At 40.0% G+C, this 21,007-nt stretch overlaps 1 long non-coding RNA gene and 1 other non-coding gene across 2 annotated transcripts in view; one reads left to right on the plus strand and one right to left on the minus strand.

The window, feature by feature from the left end:
- LOC143443215 (uncharacterized) overlaps nt 1-21,007 on the plus strand; it is a 133,378-nt gene that overhangs the window by 75,766 nt on the left and 36,605 nt on the right. The window lies entirely within an intron of this gene.
- LOC117714480 (U6 spliceosomal RNA) lies at nt 6,369-6,472 on the minus strand. The gene has a single exon (XR_004607554.1). It is a non-coding gene; the product is annotated as a U6 spliceosomal RNA (small nuclear RNA).

Consider the following 21,007-nt stretch of genomic DNA (forward strand, 5'->3'; position numbering starts at 1 on the left):
GATGCAGCTGCCTCTGAGTCACCCTCTCGTAGATAAGCACCTCCCCAGAACCTCACCAGTTCACTAAACTAGACGTGGGTGGAGTTACTTGTCTTTTCTTAGTGTCAAACTTGGGTAAATAGATATTTGTTCATGTCTTTCCAGGAAAAGTCATACCATACCTGCCCTCTGGGAAATTAAAATCCAGCTGGAGGGAGAGTGTGCAGCACCTACAGCCACACAGGTTTAAGAGGTTGCTCATCAACTTAGAACCATTTTCTGAGGACAGTTGAAGTCCAGGAAAGGCCTGTTATAACTTGATAAATGAGGGTCTGAAGTTTTCCAATAGTGTAAATATAGTCATTATTACAGGTTAAATAAAGTCACACTGAACTGGTTGACCCAGATAGAATTTGGTTCTTCCTGTACTTTGGGTTTTGAATGTCTATCAAAGGCCCATGTGTTGAAAGCTTGTTCTCTTGTATCGGGAGGTAGTGGGACCTTGAAAAGGTAGGTTCTGGTAAGTCATCGTATACCACCACAAGTGTGCCACAGAGGACACCTTCCCTTTTCTTTTTGCTTTCCAGTCATGAGGTGAATGCTTTTGCTCTGGCTCCCCTCAAGGTGAATAATGTGCTCCCTTCCCCACAAACCAAAGTAGTAAGGCCAATCCATAATAAGTGGAGTCCTTAGATAAAAAGAATCTTTCCTCTCTGTAGGTTCATTATCTCAAGTCTTTTATTATGGCGAGGGAGAGTAGGCTAACACAACAGCTCTTCCTGTCTGCTGTGTCCTCTAGCTAAACATCAGTGGGGCTGATCATGGGTCTTTAGCTAAGATGGACTTCCAAGGCATGCGCATGCATACAGAGGCGGGGATGGGTGGGTGTGGGTGTGTAGGGGGCTGTGCTCCAGAGATCCTTGGCTTTCCCAGCGGGCGCAGCACTCTTTGCTTCACAGCTGCCTTCTGACAGGACTTTCTGGCTTTACCTCTTTCCTACCCCAACGCCTCACCCCACACATCTTCCCTCTAGTAAATATGAATGTCGCCTGTTCCACTGGAGAAGTGCAGTTGGGTGTAGGAGGAGATGAGGGCAGTGTTGAAGCTGAATACATTTCATTGCAGGCTGAGATTCTTTGGGATTTGACTGTCATTTTAGAGTTCTCCGAGAAGACAGGATGAAGATTTAACTGTACAAGGTAGATCTTTGTTCTTTAAGGTTTACGGAATGGAGACTTTAGTGTAACCACACACTTCCGGGAGCAATTCATGTGGGTGACCTCTTTTAATTCTCATGGTGGCCCCATGGACATTTTATTATTCATATCTCCTCTTTAGAGGTGCGGAATTTTAGTTATTGAAAGATAATTACTGCAAGAGCTGAAGCGGCTAAGCAGTGAGGTCAGGGCCATGAACTCAGCCAAAGTTCTAGAGTCTCTGACCGTAACCATGTGGTGTTTGGAAATAAAGAGTATGGTTACCTACTCTTTCTAAAATCTTGTTTACAAATTGGCTCAAATCCACAGCTGGACTATAATAATAAAATCTTAATGACTCGATTAGTTTTGTAATAAAAGAATACAATTAGGGTAGGAAAACTTGGCAGACATTTGGAAGTTTGATTTGTTACAAGGATTTGATTTTGAATCCTCGCTGTCCCTCTTTCCTGCTTGCCCTTTTTATTCCTATAGATCCTCATTTTGTTGTTGCTCATTTTTGCTTGCTTCTTATTCTTTTTTTATTTCTATTTTACAGTTTTATGTTTCATTTTACTTTTAATTAGCTTACAGAGTAGCAGGTTTCCTGAAAACATTCTGATTGGCTTGTTTTGGCTGACCCCTCTCACCCTCTACCCGCCCCACCTCTCTCTGACCCTCTCCTCTGTCCTCCCCCATCTCTGTCTTCCCCACCTGCACTTAGAAGCCTCCATCTGACCCCGTTCTTTACCTCTTCTATCTCCATTTGGAGAAAGCTACAAAATGGACAAGTCTTGGATGCACTCCCTCCTTTTATTTATTTTATGTATGTGAATACGCTGTCACACACCAGAAGGAGGCACTGGATCCCATTACAGATGGTTGTGAGCCACCATGTGGTTGTCGGGAATTGAACTCAGGACCTCTGGAAGAGCAGTCTGTGCTCTTAACCACTGAGCCATCTCTCCAGCTCAATTCTTCCTAGTTTTAAAAAAGACCAGTTTTGCTTTCCATCCCAATCACTTCTCTATCCTTGTGAAGACCCAGCTCACATCTCTGTGGAGTTCAAACTCATTTGCATTGTATCATTGCACTGTACTTCTTCATCCTGAGTTTCAGCTCTTTTGACTCATTCTTTCTCCTTTCAAACATCTTCCTTCTGGCCACTCATTGTCTCATTCCTTTGTTTATGTCTCAGCTTTGACATTCCCGTGGTATCACTGTCACCCATTTTCAACGTTTCTCTCCTCTTTCTTTTTTTCTTTCTTTTTTAAAATTATATTTAAATTTATTGAACCAAGGAAGCATGAGCTAGGAAATTGGAATAACCTAATAATTTCACAACCCATAACAAAGCCAATGACATACTTATCTGAACAGATTTTATCTACATATATGATAATAATGTAAATACATATCAATTGCAAAATGCAGGTATCAGTAAAGGTCTCTGTCCCTTGTGACCTTGTATCAGATCTGTCAGTTCTGCTGAATACAGAGCTGTGTCTTCATGAGATTATCTTCTAGATCTTGTAATAATGCATTAACTGTGTGAATTGATTTCCCTTGTTATTCTGCTATTCTTTTTATTTTTTTATTTTTTAAATTGGGTATTATATTTGCATTTCAGATTTTATCCCCTTACCTCACTTCCTCCCACCACCCAGAAACCTCCTATCCCACCCGCCCTCCTCATGCTTTTATGAGGCTGTGCCCCCACCTACCCCCACCCCCACTACCCCCTCCTCATCCTCACATTCCCCCCACCCCCCGCACTCTGTGTTAGTTTTTCATGGGACCAAGAATCTTCTCTCCCACTTATGCCTGACAAGGCCATCCTCCCCTACATATACCACTGAAGTCATGGGTCCCTCCCTATGTGCTCCCAGGCTGGTGGTTTAGACTCTGGGGGGCTCTGGTTGGTTGGTATTGTTGCTTTCCTCATGGGGTCATAAACCCTTTCTGCACCTTCAGTCTTCTCTCTAACTTCTCCATTGGGAAACCCCTGATCATATCAGTGGTTAGCTGTGAGCATCGTCCTCTGAATGTTTCAGTCTCTGGCAGACCTCTAAGGAGACAGCTATATCATGTTCTTGACACCATGTACTTCCAGCCATCCACATCAGTGTCTAGCTTAGGTGGCTGTACATGGGATGGATACCCAGGTGGAATGGTCTCCACATGGCCCCTCCTTCAGTTTCTGTCCCATGTTTTGTTTCCATATTTGCTCCCTTGAGTATTTTTGCTACTCGTTCTAAGTAGAACCGAGGCATCCCCTCTTGGTCTTCCTTCTTCATGAGCTTCATGTGTTCTGTGAGTTGAGTCTTCCCTATTCCAAGCTTTTGGGCTAACATCCGCTTATCAGTGAGTAAATACCATGTGTGTTCTTTTGTGATTGGGTTAACTCACTCAGGATGATAATTTCTAGTTTCATCCATTTACCTAAAAATTTCTCAAATTCATTATTTTTAATAGCTGAGTAGTACTCCATTGTATAAATGTACCACATTTTTTGTATCCATTCCTCTGTTGAGGGACATCTTGGTTCTTTTCAGCTTCTGGCTATTATAAATAAGGCTGCTATGAACATAATGGAGTATATGTCCTTGTTATATGTTGGAGCATCTTCTGGGTATATGCCCAGGAGTGGTATAGCTGAATCCTCAGGTAATGCTATGTGCAGTTTTCTGAGGAACCACCATTGATTTCTAGAGTGGTTGTACCAGCTTGCAATCCCACCAACAATGGATGAGCATTCCTCTTTCTCCACATCCTCGCCAGCATCTACTATCACCTGAGTTTTGATCTTAGCCATTCTGACTGGTGTGAGGTGGTATCTCAGGGTTGTTTTGATTTGCATTTCCCTGATGACTAAAGATGTCGAGCGTTTCTTAAGGTACTTCTCAGCCATTCCAGTTTCCTCTGTTGAGAATTCTTTGTTTAGCTCTGTACCCCATTTTTAATAGGGTTATTTGGTTGTCTGGAGTATAATTTCTTGAGTTCTTTGTATATCTTGGATATTAGCCCTCTCTCGGATGTAGGATTGGTTAAGATCTTTTCCCAATCTGTTGGTTGCCATTTTGTCTTATTGACAATGTCCTTTGCCTTACAGAAGCTTTGCAATTTTATGAGGTCCCATTTGTCAATTCTTGATCTTAGAGCATATGCCATTGGTGTTCTATTCAGGAACTTTTCCCTTGTGCCCAGGTATTCGAGGGTCTTCCTCACCGTCTCTTCTATTAGTTTCAGTGTATCTGGTTTTAAGGGAAGGCTTTTTATCCACTTGGATTTGAGCTTTGTACAAGGAGATAAGAATGGATTGATTTGCATCCTTCTACATGTTGACCTCCAGTTGAACCAGCACCATTTGCTGAAACTGCTGTCCTTTTTCCACTGGATGGTTTTAGCACCTTTGTCAAAGACCAGGTGATCATAGGTGTGTGGGCTCATTTCTGGATCTTCAATTCTATTCCATTGATCTTCCTGCCTGTCTCCGTACCAATACCATGCAGTTTTTATTACTATTACCCTGTAGTACAGTTTGAGGTCAGGGATGGTGATTCCCCCAGAAGTTTATTGTTGAGAATAGTTCTCACTATCCTGGGTTTTTTGTTATTCCAAATAAATTTGCAAATTGCTCTTTCTATCTCTATGAAGAATTGATTTGGAATTTTGATGGGGATTACATTGAATCTATAGATTGCTTTTGGCAGAATTTTTTTTATTTTTACTAAATTAATTTTTTTAATTTTTACTAAATTAATCCTGCCAATCAAGGAGCATGGGAGATCTTTCCATCTTCTGAGATCTTCTTCTATTTCTTTCTTCAGAGACTTGAATTTCTTGTCATACAGATCTTTCACTTGCTTGGTTAGGTTCACTCCAAGGTATTTTATATTATTTGTGACTATTGTGAAGGGTGTCATTTCCCTGATTTCTTTCTTAGCCTGTTTATCTTTTGAGTATAGGAAGGCTACTGATTTGTTTGAGTTGATTTTATATCCAGCCACTTTACTGAAGTTGTTTATCAGGTTTAGGAGTTCTCTGGTGGAAATTTTAGGGTCACTTAAGTATATTATCATATCATCTGCAAATAGTGAAATTTTGACTTCTTCCTTTCCTATTTGTATCCCTTTGACTTCCTTTTGTTGTCTAATCACTCTAGCTAGGACTTCCAGTACTATATTGAATAGGTAGGGTGAGAGTGGGCAGCCTTGTCTAGTCCCTGATCTTAGTGGGATTGTTTCAAGTTTCTCTCCATTTAGTTTGATGTTGGTTACTGGCTTGCTGTATATTGCTTTTACTATGTTTAGGTATGGACCTTGAATTCCTGATCTTTCCAAGACTTTTAAGCTGAAGGGATGTTGAATTTTGTCAAATGCTTTCTCAGCATCTAGTGAGATGATCATGTGGTTTTTTTCTTTGAGTTTATTTATGTAGTGGATTACATTGATGGATTTCCAGATATTGAACCATTCCTGCATTCCTGGGATAAAGCCTTCTTGATCATGATGGATGATTGCTTTGATGTGTTCTTGGATTCGGTTTGCTGCAAGAATTTTATTAAGTATTTTTGCATCAATATTCATAAGAGAGATTGGTCTGTAGTTCTCTTTCTTTGTTGGGTCTTTGTGAGGCTTAGGTATGAGTGTAATTGTAGCTTCATAGAACGAATTGGGTATTGTTCCTTCTGTTTCTATTCTGTGGAATAGTTTGAAGAGAATTGGTATTAGGTCTTCCTGGAAGGTCTGATAGAATTCTGCACTAAAACCATCTGGCCCCAGACTTTTTTTGGTAGGGAGATTTTTAATGTCTGCTTCTATTTCTTTAGGGTTTATGCAACTGTTTAGATAGTTTATCTACTTCTCGTTTAACTTTGGTACCTGATATCTATCTAGAAAATTGTCCATTTCATCCAGATTTTCCAATTTTGTTGAGTATAGGCCTTTATAGTAGGATCTGATGATTTTTTAAAATTTCCTCTGTTTATGTATGTGGGTGCCCTTGCATTTGGGGCATAGATGTTCAGAATTGTGAGTTCCTCTTCGTACATTTTTCCTTTGATGAATATGAAGTGTCCTTCTTTATCTTTTTTGATTATTTTTGGTTGAAAAACGATTTTATTTGATATTAGAATCGCTACTCCAGCTTGTTTCTTGGGACCATTTGCTTGGAAGATTGTTTTCCAACCTTAAAAATATGGAACGCTTCACGAATTTGCGTGTTATCCTTGTGCAGGGGCCATGCTAATCTCTGTATTGTTCCAATTTTAATATATGTGCTGCCAAAGCGAGCACTTCTCTCCTCTTTCATAGAGGCTACTTACATCTATCTATACCTGAGTACTTTCCTTCTCCCAAGCCAACATTTATTTTCAAACCCCAGGACTTCTAGGAATTTCCGCTTAGGCATTTTTAATGCTCCAATTAGAGAGAGTCAAAGTGAGCTAATATTTACCCCATGGGAGATAATGATTATGATGGTGATGATGATAGAAAATGCATAGGCAGCCTGTGACTGTTCTAAGTAACTCACATAGTTTACTTTTCCTTAAAAGATTTGTTTACTTTACTCTACAATGAAGAAACTCCATAATCAGAAACGCCCTGCAACTGATGCCCCACAGCTACACTGTGGAGGAGCCAATAGTCTATGTGGCCAGGAGTCTTGCAACATGCCCATACTATGCATTTCTACATGTTGTTTTCTGACTTCCTCAGGCTCAAAGTGATATATTTTAACTCTATTGCTTTCTTTGCTTCAATTCATAACTTCTTTTCTTTAAAACTGTTCCTGACATCTATGGCAGCCCATATCTTCACAGGCTCAGGTGGCCCATTCATTTAGGATTTAGAGGCAAGGACAAGCAAGTGGAAGAGGGCCATTCCGTTATCTGCAGCATTGTGGTGTGAACACCAACCACTATTCCATTGGCCATTTGGATGATTTCTCTGCTGTTGGGTCCCTTCTCATCTTCCTGTACTTTGTAGCCTGCCTTAAAGAAAATCCACTCCAAAATTACCAATTGTCTAACAGTTTGGTTGGAATTAGAAGAATTAGAAAACTGTCCTAAGAAAGACCAAAGGGTTACAGGGAGAGGAAGATTTTGCATGTTAACGGCATTAAAAATGGATATCATAAAAGCTTTCAAATTACCAAGTGGAAAATAATCCTTGGTGCTTATGAATTTTTGAGCAAAGTGATACCATTTTACTTCTATTTCTTATTTTAAAAAAGTATGTGTATGTGTGTATGTGCACATGAGTGCAATTGCACATGGGGGCCAGAAGAGGGCATCATAGAGCTCAAAGCTGATGTGGGTGCTGAAAACTGAACTTGAGTCATCTGGAAGAGCAATACACACTTCACACTCTTAACCACGGAGTCATCTCTCTAGCCCCAATTTTCACTTTAAAAACTTAATATTATTTGTGATTAGTTATGAGTTGTATTCAACTAAACTTGGGGGATGGGAGACAAAGAACTACCAGGAAAAGTCCTTGAGTCCCTGTGAGAGCCTTCTCTGAGGATTCTGATATCATGGAGGGGACTTATTTATCTGCTGCCCCAACTGCTGGAAAAATCAGATGATATAAACAAGGAAGCCAGGAAGATGGTAACTTCCCTTTGAAAACACCACACTTTTCCTTGAAATGGCAAAGGGGAAAAAGAAAGCCAGCAGTTGAACTTGGTAGGTTGAAGGACCTGCAAGAGCAAACCAGCTGAAACTTTGTAAACATTTAGCATAAAACTCATTTTTAATCTCATAAACTTAATTTTTCCCCCTAGCATATGGGATGCATAAAAAGGAAATAAAACTTTAGTAAATTGAGCCTTACTTGTGCTTTATAAAAAAGAAATTGAATTGCTTTAATGGCAGCTGCAGCTGGCTTTCAGCTTCAAACGACCAGTGTAAATCTCGTTTTTTAGTGCTTGATTTAGCAAACACTCAGCTGCAAACAGGCTTCGGAAACAGCCCTGAATGCAGGGTTTTCCATGAAGGCAGTTATGTAACCTTTGTGTGGTATGCCTTTAAAATATGTGGAGAGTAGCGGAAAGCCTGATTGGAATATCTTACAATTATCCTTTATTCTATATTTAAATCTGCAGAGAGTTCAATATTCATTATACATAGAGCTAGCACAAGTGGCTTTGAACAGACCATGAATATAAATGTATGTGTAATATCCATTAAAAGTGAAAAAGAAGATTACTAATAACGAGTCAGGCAGCCATAGTGGCAATGGATTGCTGCTGTTGCTTACCTCGAAGGGATCATTGCAGCTTGCTTTTGAACTTGCTCTTCTCAGAGCCTTATGCCACACTCCCACACACCGAGGAGCCTCAAGAAAGCTCCTTCACATTCTGTTTGGTAAAGGCTGAACTTGCCCAGCTTGCAAATTTGATAGAAAGTAGGGAGAAAATTCCAATGAGCATGATAGAATGCCCAGCTGCTCTTAAAGGGGTGTAGACAGGGTGATGACAGGTTATCGTGGGGTTTGTCCCGTGCAGTTCTCAGTGAACTGGACTTGATAGGAATTTTATGTTTTGGTGGACATCATTTTTCCAGTCAGTATATATCTGCCAGTAGACAAAAATGAGAGCTGGACACTTAGGATGTTCTTGCAAAAGAGATCTCTCAAAAATTCTAGCCAAGACACTGGAGAGATGGCTTAGGGGCTAAGAATACTGACTGCTCTTCCAGAGAACCTGGAATGGTTTTCTAACTGCCACATGGCCACCGCAGCAGTTGGTAATTTCAATTCCAGGGTATTCAATACCCTCTTTTGGTGTCTGTGGGCATTGCATGCACATGGTTTGCTTACATACATGCAGGAAAAACATCAAAAAAATAAAATAAAATAAAAAATTCTGAACAGGATTTCCAGGGCAATTCAGGGAAGAAATTCAAATTAGGATAAATCATAGCCACTTTCCTCTTCCTTAAACATCTTCCAGTTGTTTGGGTTTATTTTCAGCTGGCAATCAACTACACTCCCTTATGACACTAATAGATAAGTGTTAATATGGTCTATTTCCCATAGGTATTTCCTATTGTGAAAGAGACCTTTGAAAGTGGAAATGTCCCAGGACTTCTAATTTTGACTGCATGACCACTTCTGGGGCTGATCTGGGCAGAGGGCATGTCGCTCCCAGGCTGGTTCTGTGGCTGGAATTTACAGAAGCTCATTCTCACACACCCTCTTCCTTTCTCTGCCATCTGTTTGTTCGGCTGCCAACAATCGGAGCTATTAGGCAAATGGAGATGACATGAAATTTGAAAACAAGCCTGCTGCTCAGCATGACGGGATAGTCAGGATAGTCGCAGTGGCTCTATCTCCTCGTAGCTCTGCTCTTCTGGCTGATGGCCTGAGGGAAGTCACTTAAGCTCTCTGGGCTTCTGCTGGGCTGCACATTTCTTACTGTCGAAGGACCAAGTAAAATCCTGAGAAAACATCTTGAAAATGGTGAAGTATGATGCTCTTGCAGTTATCTTAAATTATTCATAACAGTAATGGTTCGTGGGGGTTGTGTACTTGTAGATGTCAAAGGAGGGACAATTGTGTCTTAATCTATCACACTCTGCCTCATTTCTTTGAGTCAGGATATCTCACTAAACCCAGAGCAGTGGTTCTCAACCTTCCTAATGCTGTGACCTTTTAATACAGTTCCTCATGTGGTGGTGACCCTGGCCATAAAATTATTTTGTTGTTACTTCAAAATTGCAATTTTGCTACTGTCATGAGTTTTAATGTAAATATATGATATGCAGGATATCTGATATGTGACCCCCAAAGGGGTCATGATCCTCAGATTGAGAACTGCTGACCTAGAGCCAAGTTGACAATCATCCTCCTGTCTCTGTCAGCCTTCCCCTGCCCCAGTGCTGGGATTATAGAAATGTGTGTGGCCAAACATGCATGTTGGAGGTCTTAACTCAGGTCTTTATGGGTAAAGCAAGAGTGCTTACCCAATGAGCCATCTCCCTGCCATTGTAATATCTTATTCCTTGAGAGAAGGTTGTTGCTGGCTGTACCACTGTGATTCAGGGAAATAATGGGAATGAGTTACAGTCTTGCTATGTGAAATTCTGGAACTTAGACATTAGGTCACTGACTAGTAAGGCAATTGATTGTAGAAGTTAAAATTAATGTTTAATTAAATTAATTATAATGTATAAAAGTTAAAGTTAATGTTTAAGGGAAAAAGACCCAGCTATTACAACCATAGTCCATATCATACCTTTCCCCAACCAGAAACTCGAATATGAGGTCTTCTAAAAAATATTAAAATTAACCACCCAAGGCCTTATTTGTTTGCATTTGGAAGTCTAACATCTTTTATTTTTATATTTTGAGTATATATATATATATATATATATATATACTCAAAATATAAAAATAAAAGTATATATATATATATATATACTCAAAATATATATTTTGAGTATATATATATATACTCAAAATATAAAAATATATTTTTATCTATCTATCTATCTATCTATCTATCTATCTATCTATATATATATATATATATGTGTGTGTGTGTGTGTGTGTGTGGTGTGTTTGAAAATCTGTAGATGTAATCCAGAACTGTGTACATGTGGGCACATGCTCCCTCCTACAGCTACATCCCAAGCTCCTAAAGTACATTTAAACCTTAAAGATTATCATACATGTAGTCTACAAAGTGAAAATATTAGTAAAAAACCATAAAATTTAGCAGTCTTCTGATTTGTTTTTTTCTCATCTCTTCTTCTAACCCCCAAGGCAACCACTTTGAACACTCAGATTCCTTTTGACATTTACAGATCTCCAATATTCTAAAGCTCTGCAGCTGTTCTCTTGGTCTTCTCATCCTAGACAATAAGTGTTGGACTCTTACCGTGGAAGATTCCTGTTAGCTTTCTACATTGCTTCCACTGTGTCTCCTTTCTCATCTTTCCAATGTAGTTCTATTACAATTGTATTTATTTATCTAATTTTTTGTACGTGTGTGTGTGTGTGTGTGTGTGTTGGAGAACACTAACCAGTACCTGGACATGTAGTTGCTAGAGGTCAACTTAGGGTGCTTTCCTTTATTGCTCTCCACTCTACCTTTTGAGACAGGATTTTCCATCAACCCCCAGGCTTTCAGTATTGCCTACATTGGCTGGGTAGCCAGCCCTCAGGATCTGCCTGCCTCATTCCACACCCTCACGTTGTAGCACTGAGGTTATAGCCACAAGCCAATGAGCCTGACTTACATGATCACTAGAGATCTACTGCAGTTCCTCCTGCTATGCAGCAAGCCATTTACCCACTGAGCCATCTCTCCAGTCCTCATGGCAATTGTGGTAACATAGATAATGTATACATTATACATACATGTATACATAATACGTGTATACATTATGTATAAATAATATGTGTATACATTATGTATACATAATACGTGTATACATTATGAATACATAATACATGTATACATAATGTATACATATATAATGTATACATTATACATACATGTATACATGTATACATTTATACATTATATATACATTACACATACATGATAGTGTGAAAATGTCCTTGAGCCACGATGTCCATGGCTGTCGCAATCTTGGTATCAAAGGAGCTGTGGCTACTGGTGTGAGACTGTCATAAGGTTGGGTTTCCTAGGGAGGCTTTTGAGGTCCATGAGATCCCCTTCTTCCATAAGGTTACCTAAGCTGTTAAGAACTTCTACAGGAACTGTTCCTTGGTGTGGCTGCCCATAAGTTGGTCATACTCTTGTAACCAGTCTTTCACACATGTTCCTGTGATAACCACTATTGAACTAACTGCTTCATCAAGCTGAACTTGGATGGAGCCATTTTGGTTTTGGCTTGTCATCTATTTATGATGAATAGAAATATTTTTGAGATAAAAATATTTTTTAACAGGAACCTAATATAGCTGTCTCCTTAGAGGTCTGCCAGAGCCTGACAGATACAGAGGCAGATGCTCATAGCTAACCACTGAACTGATCATGGGGTTCCCAATGGAGAAGTTAGAGAGAAGACTGAAGGGGCTGAAGGGGTTTGCCACCCCATGGGGAGGGCAACAATACCAACCAACCAGAACTCCCAGGGTCTAAACCACCAGCCTTGGAGCACATAGGGAGGGACTCATGGCTCCAGCTGTATATGTAGGGGAGAATAGCCTTGTAGGGCATAGGTGGGAGAGGAGGTTCGTGGTCTTGTGATGGCTGGATACCCCAGTGTGGGGAAATTCAAGGGCAGGGAGGTGAGAGTGGGTGGATGGGTGGGGAAACATTCTCACAGAAGCAGGAGGAGGGGAGATGGGATGGGGGTTTCTGGGTGGGTGGAGGAATGGGGAAAGGGGATAAAATCTGAAATGTAAATAAAATATCCAATTTAAAGACTAAAGAAAATATCCAATAAAAAAAGAATTATTTTCTCAAGGAAAGTCATGCAGCAGATGGTCACTCTGATGTTCCTTATAACTGTGATGTTGAATGCCCTGGATTTATATTCTAATTTCCCTATTGTTTCAGTTGTCCTGCTCAAATTTGCTTTAGATATTGGGAATTTTGAACAGTTATATTGTTTTTCAATTCAGTTATCATGTTTTTAATGTTCAAGGAGATTTTTGTTCTCTATCTGTACATTTTGAGGAGGATTCTGTTCTTTTTTCATGAATATATTGCCTTTTCTTGTGCCTCAGAGGATACTGGTTGCGTTGTTGGTTTTTAAAGCATTCTTGCATTATTCTTCCATGTCATTTCCCCAACCCTATTTGTTCAGATTTTTAGCTTTCACACAGCAGGGATTATCATACTTTCAGAAGCTCCAGCTTCCTGATCATGACTAAGATGAGAGAGACTGAATACTAACTTTGGAGTCTATGAATGTATTTTTTGGATGGCTTTTTACTTTATTGTGGATTTATCTCCCTTTGTGGTATTTGGGGTTCTCAGCGTTAGGATCTTAAGGTCTTTCTTCTCCTCCCTCATACCATTTTACAAGACTTAATGAGTTTTTAATTTTTATCCGTTTTGCTAAATTTTAAGTATTTACATAGTAACACACAGTGCAGTGTTATCATGATGTGAGAACATAGAGTGACATTGTTATTGAGTAACACATTTATGAATCTTGGTTCATTTGTCTTTCTCTGACCTTAGAAGCACAGTGCTCACTAGTTATCATGTTTTCCAAAAGAGACTTCTCCATTGTAGATAGGACAATGATCCTATCTTTAAAACAAAAGATATATTTTCCAGTTGCCTGGCTTTGAAACACTTGATTGTCAACAAATGCCTTCCTTCTCTTAGGAGCAGCCCTTCAAAAAACATGGACCCGTCTCCTTCCATCACTCCCTGCCCATATTTACCATCCATCCTGACTAGTAGCCACAATGAAATGACTATGTGCCCACTGTCAGACCCTGCTATTGACATTCCCATAGCACAAGTACCACCAGTGTCATTGGGTGTAACAGAGCAGAGGGAAGGGTCTCTTCTCATGTCTGCAAATCAAAGGCATTCTCATGTTAGGCCTTGGATTTTCTTGCTTTCTGGGATTCCTCTATCTTTATGAGGGCAATATTGACACTAATTTTTATAGGGATTGTGTTAACTAGTTTAATGTCAACTTGACACCAGTCATTTTGGAAGAGGGAATCTCAGTTGGGAAAATGTTTCCACCAGATTGGCCTATGGCCAAGCCTGTGGGGGCCTTTTCTTGATTGATTTCTTGATTTTCTTCATTATATGGGAGAGCACAGCTCACTTTGGGCAATGTTACCCCTCTAGGCTTCTGTCTCGAGTGCTATAAGAAAGAAAGCTGAAAAAATCAGGAGGAGCAGCCTGTAAGCAGCACTCCTCTCTAGTCTCTGCATCAGTTCACACCTCCAGGGTCCTGTTCTGTTTTAGTTCCCGTCCCAACTTCCCTTAGAAATGGTTATAATATAAAGCTGTAAGCTGGAAAAAAAAAACCCCACCCTTTCTTGAACAAGTTGTTTTGAGTCATGGTGTTTTATCACAGCAACAGAAACTCTAATACAGGGGATATGGGCATTAGAAACCAGTGGCTGATTAAAAACAATCAATGCTTTAGGACCGGATGAGTTCTCAGAGCTTTCCAGGAAGACTGTGTGAGTCCTGAGCATGAAGCCTAGGACAGTTGTTGGGCCCCTGAGCATGCTCTTCTGAGCAAATGCTCACCCTAAGGTATTTCTTTATTAATTATTTTCTGATCCCTAAAATGTGTTTTGTTTGTTTGTTTCTTTGAAAAGAAAATAACTGGTGCAAAATAATCACAGCTGATACTCAGTGTTATATGTTTAGGGACCAATGATAATAAGCTGTCATGTTCATTCTTTTCCTTCTTTTCAACAACAGTTCTGTCAGGTGGACTCCAGTGATTGGCTCTAGAATCTCTGTGGCACAGACTAGGGATACTCTGTGTAGTTAGACACCGAGTATCTACAGACAGGAAAAGTGACCCCCCCCCCCCCAGGAGGTAGTGACATAGGGCAGAACCCGGGCTGTGATGTCACCCTGTCTAGGCTGGGATTCTTAAATTATCCTTTACCAGTTTGACCTGTATGACAGATCTAGCTTATCTGGAATGCCATGGCCTTGTGTAAAGATGGGGATGATGACGCTTTACCAGATAGATGCTGTGATGGTTAATTCTGCTTTAGTTTCTTCTAGGAGACAGTGTCAATGTAGTATACTTTATATTTTGATATCTATATTTATTAGATTTGTATTGTTCTATATTTTATAACTGCTTATAGCTTTGACTTTAAAAATATATTAACTTTTGACAATTTCAAAAGTTACATACATACAATGTATACAATAGTCTCCTCCACTACTCTTTCATGTACCCCTCCCCATTCCCGTAGATTCCTTCTCTCTTCCCAACTAGTCCATCTTCTGATTTCATGTGTATTTCCTGTCTTGTGTAAGGTTAATTTTGACTAACACACTAGGGGCACAAATACATTCTGGAATGACAACTTGCCATGCTCATTTGGAACTGGCACAGTGATATTATTTCTTTCCCCTGTGTTCATCCTGTTCCAGGATAGAAAAGGAAAGGGGGAGAACATTCCATTTATATAACTGGAACTTCTAAGTCATGAAGAAATGGTACAGGAAATGAAAAGACTCCAAGCTTGTCTATCTCCACAGGGCTTGTCAAATTACCTGTGAGCAACTATGTGAAGCACAGATGAAGTTGCATTGTAGAACCACGTGCCCTGCACCACTCTTGAAAGGTTAATTCAGATTGGACTGATGCATAGGGAACTCACAATATAAGGAACATTATAAAGAATTATCTGTTTGCCATTGGCCAAGGACAAGAAAGTGGGCTTCAGGCAGGAATCTGACATTAGGCTAGAACAAAGAAGTAATTTCAGGCAGGAATCTAAATATTAGGCTAGAACAAAGAACTAATTTCAGACAGGAATCTAAATATTAGGCTAGAACAAGGAAGTGGGCTTCAGACATGAAAATGACTTTGGACTAGGACAGGGAAGTTGGCTCAGATATTTTGGTCATCCTGATAAGCCCTACAGTGGCCCCAGGAAACAGTGATCAATGGAGCATTCACATAATTGTGTTTAATGCCTTGCTTGTTCTTTGACTATTTGTGTTTATCTTCTTGCTTGTTCCTTGACTAATTGCATCTATTGTATTGCTAGACCCTCAACTAGAACTGTCCTTAATACATGCACGTAATTAAAATGGTATAAAAGCAAAAAAAAAAAAAAAAAAAGAATAACTGTCTGCTACTATCTTGTAATAATGCAAAATAAAAATAAATTTAATTAAACAAAATACTATTTGTAACAGAACAAACAGATAGGTACTACACTCCAACCATGTAATAGGTACTTTGTGATCATAATTTCATCAGCTTTCATGTCTGCATTACTTTTTCTATCACTGTTATTAAATACTGACAAGAAGCAACCTAAGGAAGGGAAGTTTTATTGTGGCTCACAGTTTGAAGGTACAGCCTGCCATGGCATAGAAGCCATGGTATCTGGAATGACTTGCAGCTATGGCAGAAGGATCTTAAGGTTCCTTGCTCACATATTAATGGATTAAGTTGCAAAGGAAGAAACGTGATAGGATTCAGCGGGCTTTGATTTTCTCATTTTAATTCAATCCAGAGCTCCATCATATGCAATGGTGCTGTCTACAATATGTGTTGTTTTTTCATCTATCACTTAATCTTCTCTGGAAATGCTCTCACAGGTACACCTGAAGTTATACATCATTACCCCGAGTATTTATTAATCCAATGACACTGACAATCAAATAATTGTTATTGCCTTTGGTTGCCCCAAGAGGTGGAAGTTAACTTTGTGTTCCTGAAGACATCATGAACTTTATACACAGGACCCAGAGGACCCTGAGCTGGAGCGTACCTGAATTCCTTCTCTCTGAAGATTAGCATTCAGAGTACTAGAAAGTACTATGCAAGCTTCTAAAAGGCAGACAAACACCTGTCTACCCAACTCTGATGCCTGTGAACCACATCAACTATCAGCAGAGCACAATACCCCTAAGGGTGCAGTAGTGGCATGCACATCTTGGTGGCAACCAACAGCTCACTAATGAGAATGAAGACCCACTCAAGAAGTGTGAACCAGGCCTGGTGGGAAATGTGGATAACTACTCAGTGCTGGTGAAATCATAGTTATTAGAGAAGAATCTACAAACACCAATTTATTAGCCCCTAGTAACAATCTATAGATATTTTTAAAGTGTAGTCTTTATCCTTCATCTGGGAAAATTCTCTTTTCAACAGAGACCACTACATATTAACCACAATCAATCAAAATACAGTGTTGTGGCACCAAGTCCCAGTGCGTACATCTATAGAACACTCCCACACCTAAGGCTCAGAAAGCACTGTGGAAAAGGGGGCAGAAAGTGTCTCCTAGTAATATCAGAAGCTCTCCAACATGCCTTTCACATGTGATCTGAACAAGGACAACACCAATGGGCATGCCAAGGTGAATGGGGAAAAAATCTACAAGTCCTCAACCTTACACAAAGAACTACAGATAGTTGAGGAGAGCTGGGAGTGAGAGAAGTGATCACCCTCAGGGAGGAGCATAGCAATTGGTTGTCCATTGTTAAGTGGTCAGCCCTGAAAACATTCATACAAGTAGTATGGACTGGGCATGCTATATGTAGGAACACACACACACACACACACACACACACACTGACAATTAGTGAAAAAAGGGCATGAATTTAGAGTGGAGTAGGGAAGGGTATATGAGAGAGTTTTGAGGGAGGAAAGAGAAGGGAAAATATATATGTTAATCTCAGAAATAAAATAAAAAATAGTATTATGTTCAATTACAATTTGAATTTCAGATAAAACCCCCATCTCTTCCAAAATATTCTTCTTGTGATCTATTGAAGATCTCTGCTACATTAAAATTTTTTGTTTTAAATAATCACAGGGCATTCATTAGATGGGATGTCTTTCATCTCATGTCTTACATAAGTGATGGCTCAGTGTTTGTGCATGTGTTCATAGTTGAGAATACCTTGAAATTACTTGAAAATATATTTGTACAGAGGGTAGATTGTGTTCTTAACACATGAGTGACTATGCATAAAGGGTCAGAAAATGGTAAATATCTCAAATTCGCAGACTGTTATCTATGGGCTGGAGGTCAGGACAAAAATCAAAAGAAGAAAATGAGCCAAATACCAGCATTCATCACTCCCTGCTTCCTGACAGATGATGCCATGTAACAAGCCACCTCATGTCCCTTCTGCCAGGCTTTTCCTTCTATGAACACACACACTGAGTGAAAATGCACTCCTCCTCCCCTAAATTGCTTTTTGTCAGGTTTTTGTTGTTTTTGCTGGCAGCAGTTAGAAAATACCTAAAACACACATTTAAAGGGTCTATCTTCACTGAATAGTTTTGCTGTCTAAGAGAGTTTAAGTCTTTCTTGTTGTCCACCTGTTCCAGAGACTGAATTCAGCATTTATAGATGACTGAGTTGTGATCTGTCTCTTCCTTAGTTTCTTTTGCCTAAAGTTTTCTTGATTCAGCTCTTATATTTTTCATTTCTGTTTTATAATTGGCTATTCTCATTTCATTAAAGTATTCTGGTTTTGTTGGTGCTTCATTGAAGTTAGAGATGCATCTTTTAAATACTGCTCTTTTTATACTGTTGAATTTTCTTGTAGTCTTATTGATTCCATAGCTATAGATTTTATTCATTAGAAGAAGGGGAATATTCCATTGGAAATTGTATCAGTCAAGGTTCTGTATATATAGGAATGATTAGAGTGGTTTATAGGCTGTCATCCAGGTAGCCTAGCAATGGCTGTCTCTACAGAAAGGCCAAGGACCTAGTCTTTGTTTAGTCCACAAGACTGGATGTCTTAGCAGTCTAATCTGGTGCTGGAGTACCAGAGGATTCCTAGAGAGCTTCTGGTCTTCAGTCTATGTTGGAATCCCAAAGAAGTCGTTCTAATGCCAGTGGAGAAAAGTCTCATCAACAGAATAGATGAACTTGCCTGCAAGAATGAGAACAGGGAGCCAAGAAGCCAAAGCTCCCTTCTTCCATGTCCTTTTATGTAGGCTGACACCAGAGAGTGTGGCCCAGATTTAAGGTGGGTCACCTCACCTTAAATGATCTGATAAAATCCTTCACAGGCATGCACTAGGGTTTTAGGTGATGCCAGATGTTGTTTGGCTGACAACCAAGGTCACCAGTTACAGGAACTAACTTATTATTATCCTATAGAAATAGATGGTCACTGAAAACTGCAGAGGGTGGAGTAGAGTTTCATAAAAGAAGTTGTAATTCAATTCTTGTTTACCATGTGGAAGGCTCTGGGCGAGGAGAGAGAGAGAAAGAGAAAGAGAGAGAGAGAGAGAGAGAGAGAGAGAGAGAGAGAGAGAGAGAGAGAGAGAGAGAGTGTCAAGGTGGAGAGGGGAAGAGAAATGAAAGAAACAAGATTCGTATAGACACATGGTAGTGGTGCCAGGGGTGTTAGTGAGGACGGAGGAAGTGTGCATACCTAATGTGCTATTAATTTTGTTGACCTTTTGGAGTGGCGGCAGGAAAGTAGAAAACCCATAGTATCTTTTAAAGAAGAAAGTATGTAAAATTATTAGATTTGAAGGCAGCAGAGCCTCTAGGGAGGTACATTTCTTTATACTTGAGGAGAGCAAAACCATGAGAAGCTATTTAATTGTGCCACTTCTTTTAATTGTATCGCTTCATGTTGAAGAGATACTGGGATAAATAACATTGGACTTCATCACTGGCCATGCTGTCTACATCCTCCCCTTTCTCCATGGTCTGCTTGTAGCTGAATCTTCCCATTATCTCAGGCTTCAGCGCAGCAGGCTGTAACCTGGGTTTCCTAGGCAACCTCAGTGGTTACGATCAAAGCGATGACAGCAGTGCCCAGTGATATTTATCTCCTCTGCTCAGACAAACTCTTCTAGGATCCCTAATTTCTCTGTTTGATCTGCTCCTTAAATATCTCAGGAGCCCTCAGTGGAAGCATGGTGGTTTTCTACTCTCGCACATGCCTCTCGGATTTCACACAGAGACCTCTCCTTGTCTGTTGAGACTCCCACTTGGTGACATTTCCCCTGATGCCCAAAAAGCATCATGCAGGTGACCCGTGGCCATGTTCCACTTTATTCCAGCACAGAGGCATGTCGCTTTACAGTCCAGCCACATGGATACTCAACTAGAGTTCTCACATGTCAAAGGTGCTATAGCAGATATGCAGAAACCTTGTTATGTTCTCTACCAAGGTGAGGACCATCTTTCCTCTGTGTTCCTGCATCCTGCATCACTGTCACCTAGGCAGAGCATGGCTGCATTGTGTTTTCAACAAACACATGTCCATTGGGTGGCAGGATACATGGGACAATGTTGTCAATACCTTCTGTACTTTCTAGATGTCAAGCAATGGATAGTCTTAACCCTGAAAAGAGCTAGTATACCTGAACCCTGGTCTCCACTTTTGATCCCATGCATAACAAACCCCTAGAACTCAATCCCTGGGACCTGGAAGGGCCCAGGAGACTATCTGGATCTTAAGCTGACTAGCTGTAACCCCTTCTGCTCGTCTTAGGCAATGACTCAGAATCATGCAGTCAGTCTGAATCATCTTAGTAGGCCTGTGGCCATCTGCTCAGACTCAAGAAAAGACACAAATTGTAGTTTTGAACATATGGCTTTTGCTATTAAGCTTTATTGTCTTTTCTTAATCATGAAAATGGTGCATTGTTTAAGATTAAGGAGTTATGGATATCATGTAACTAAACACACAGGGAAAACACTGTCTGGAGTTGTATTTTTTTCTTTGATGCCCAGTTAATGAGATAGATACAAGATGAGGAATGGATGGTGCCTGTGGAAAATTGTGGTCATGGAGAAAACCAAATTATTTCTGGACTCATCTGTTTTCTTCTTCTTCTTTGGATTGGGAGTAGCAGGAAGTTGTCTAAGAAAAATGTCTAGCTGGTTGTTCCTCTCTCACCAAGCAGAGTGTTGCTAACAATTGTCCCATGTTTGTCTTTGTACAAAAAAAACATGATAAAGAATTCAGCATCCTCACCCCAGAACTACGGGTATGCTGACTTTGATACTCATTGTAATTCTTGGGTTTGACTGATGTGAGCCACTGGGAACAGGAAGAAGTGGCTCCTCCCACGTGGATGAGTCTCAGGAGGCCTATGATAGCAGGCAGAAGTAGAAATGGCTTTCGGAAGCACGCAGCTCTCATCGGTCCTCTGTTTTCAGACAAAAGTTTCACATCAT

This window comes from Arvicanthis niloticus, chromosome 8 (assembly GCF_011762505.2).
Source record: "Arvicanthis niloticus isolate mArvNil1 chromosome 8, mArvNil1.pat.X, whole genome shotgun sequence".
Classification (NCBI taxonomy): domain Eukaryota; kingdom Metazoa; phylum Chordata; class Mammalia; order Rodentia; family Muridae; genus Arvicanthis; species Arvicanthis niloticus.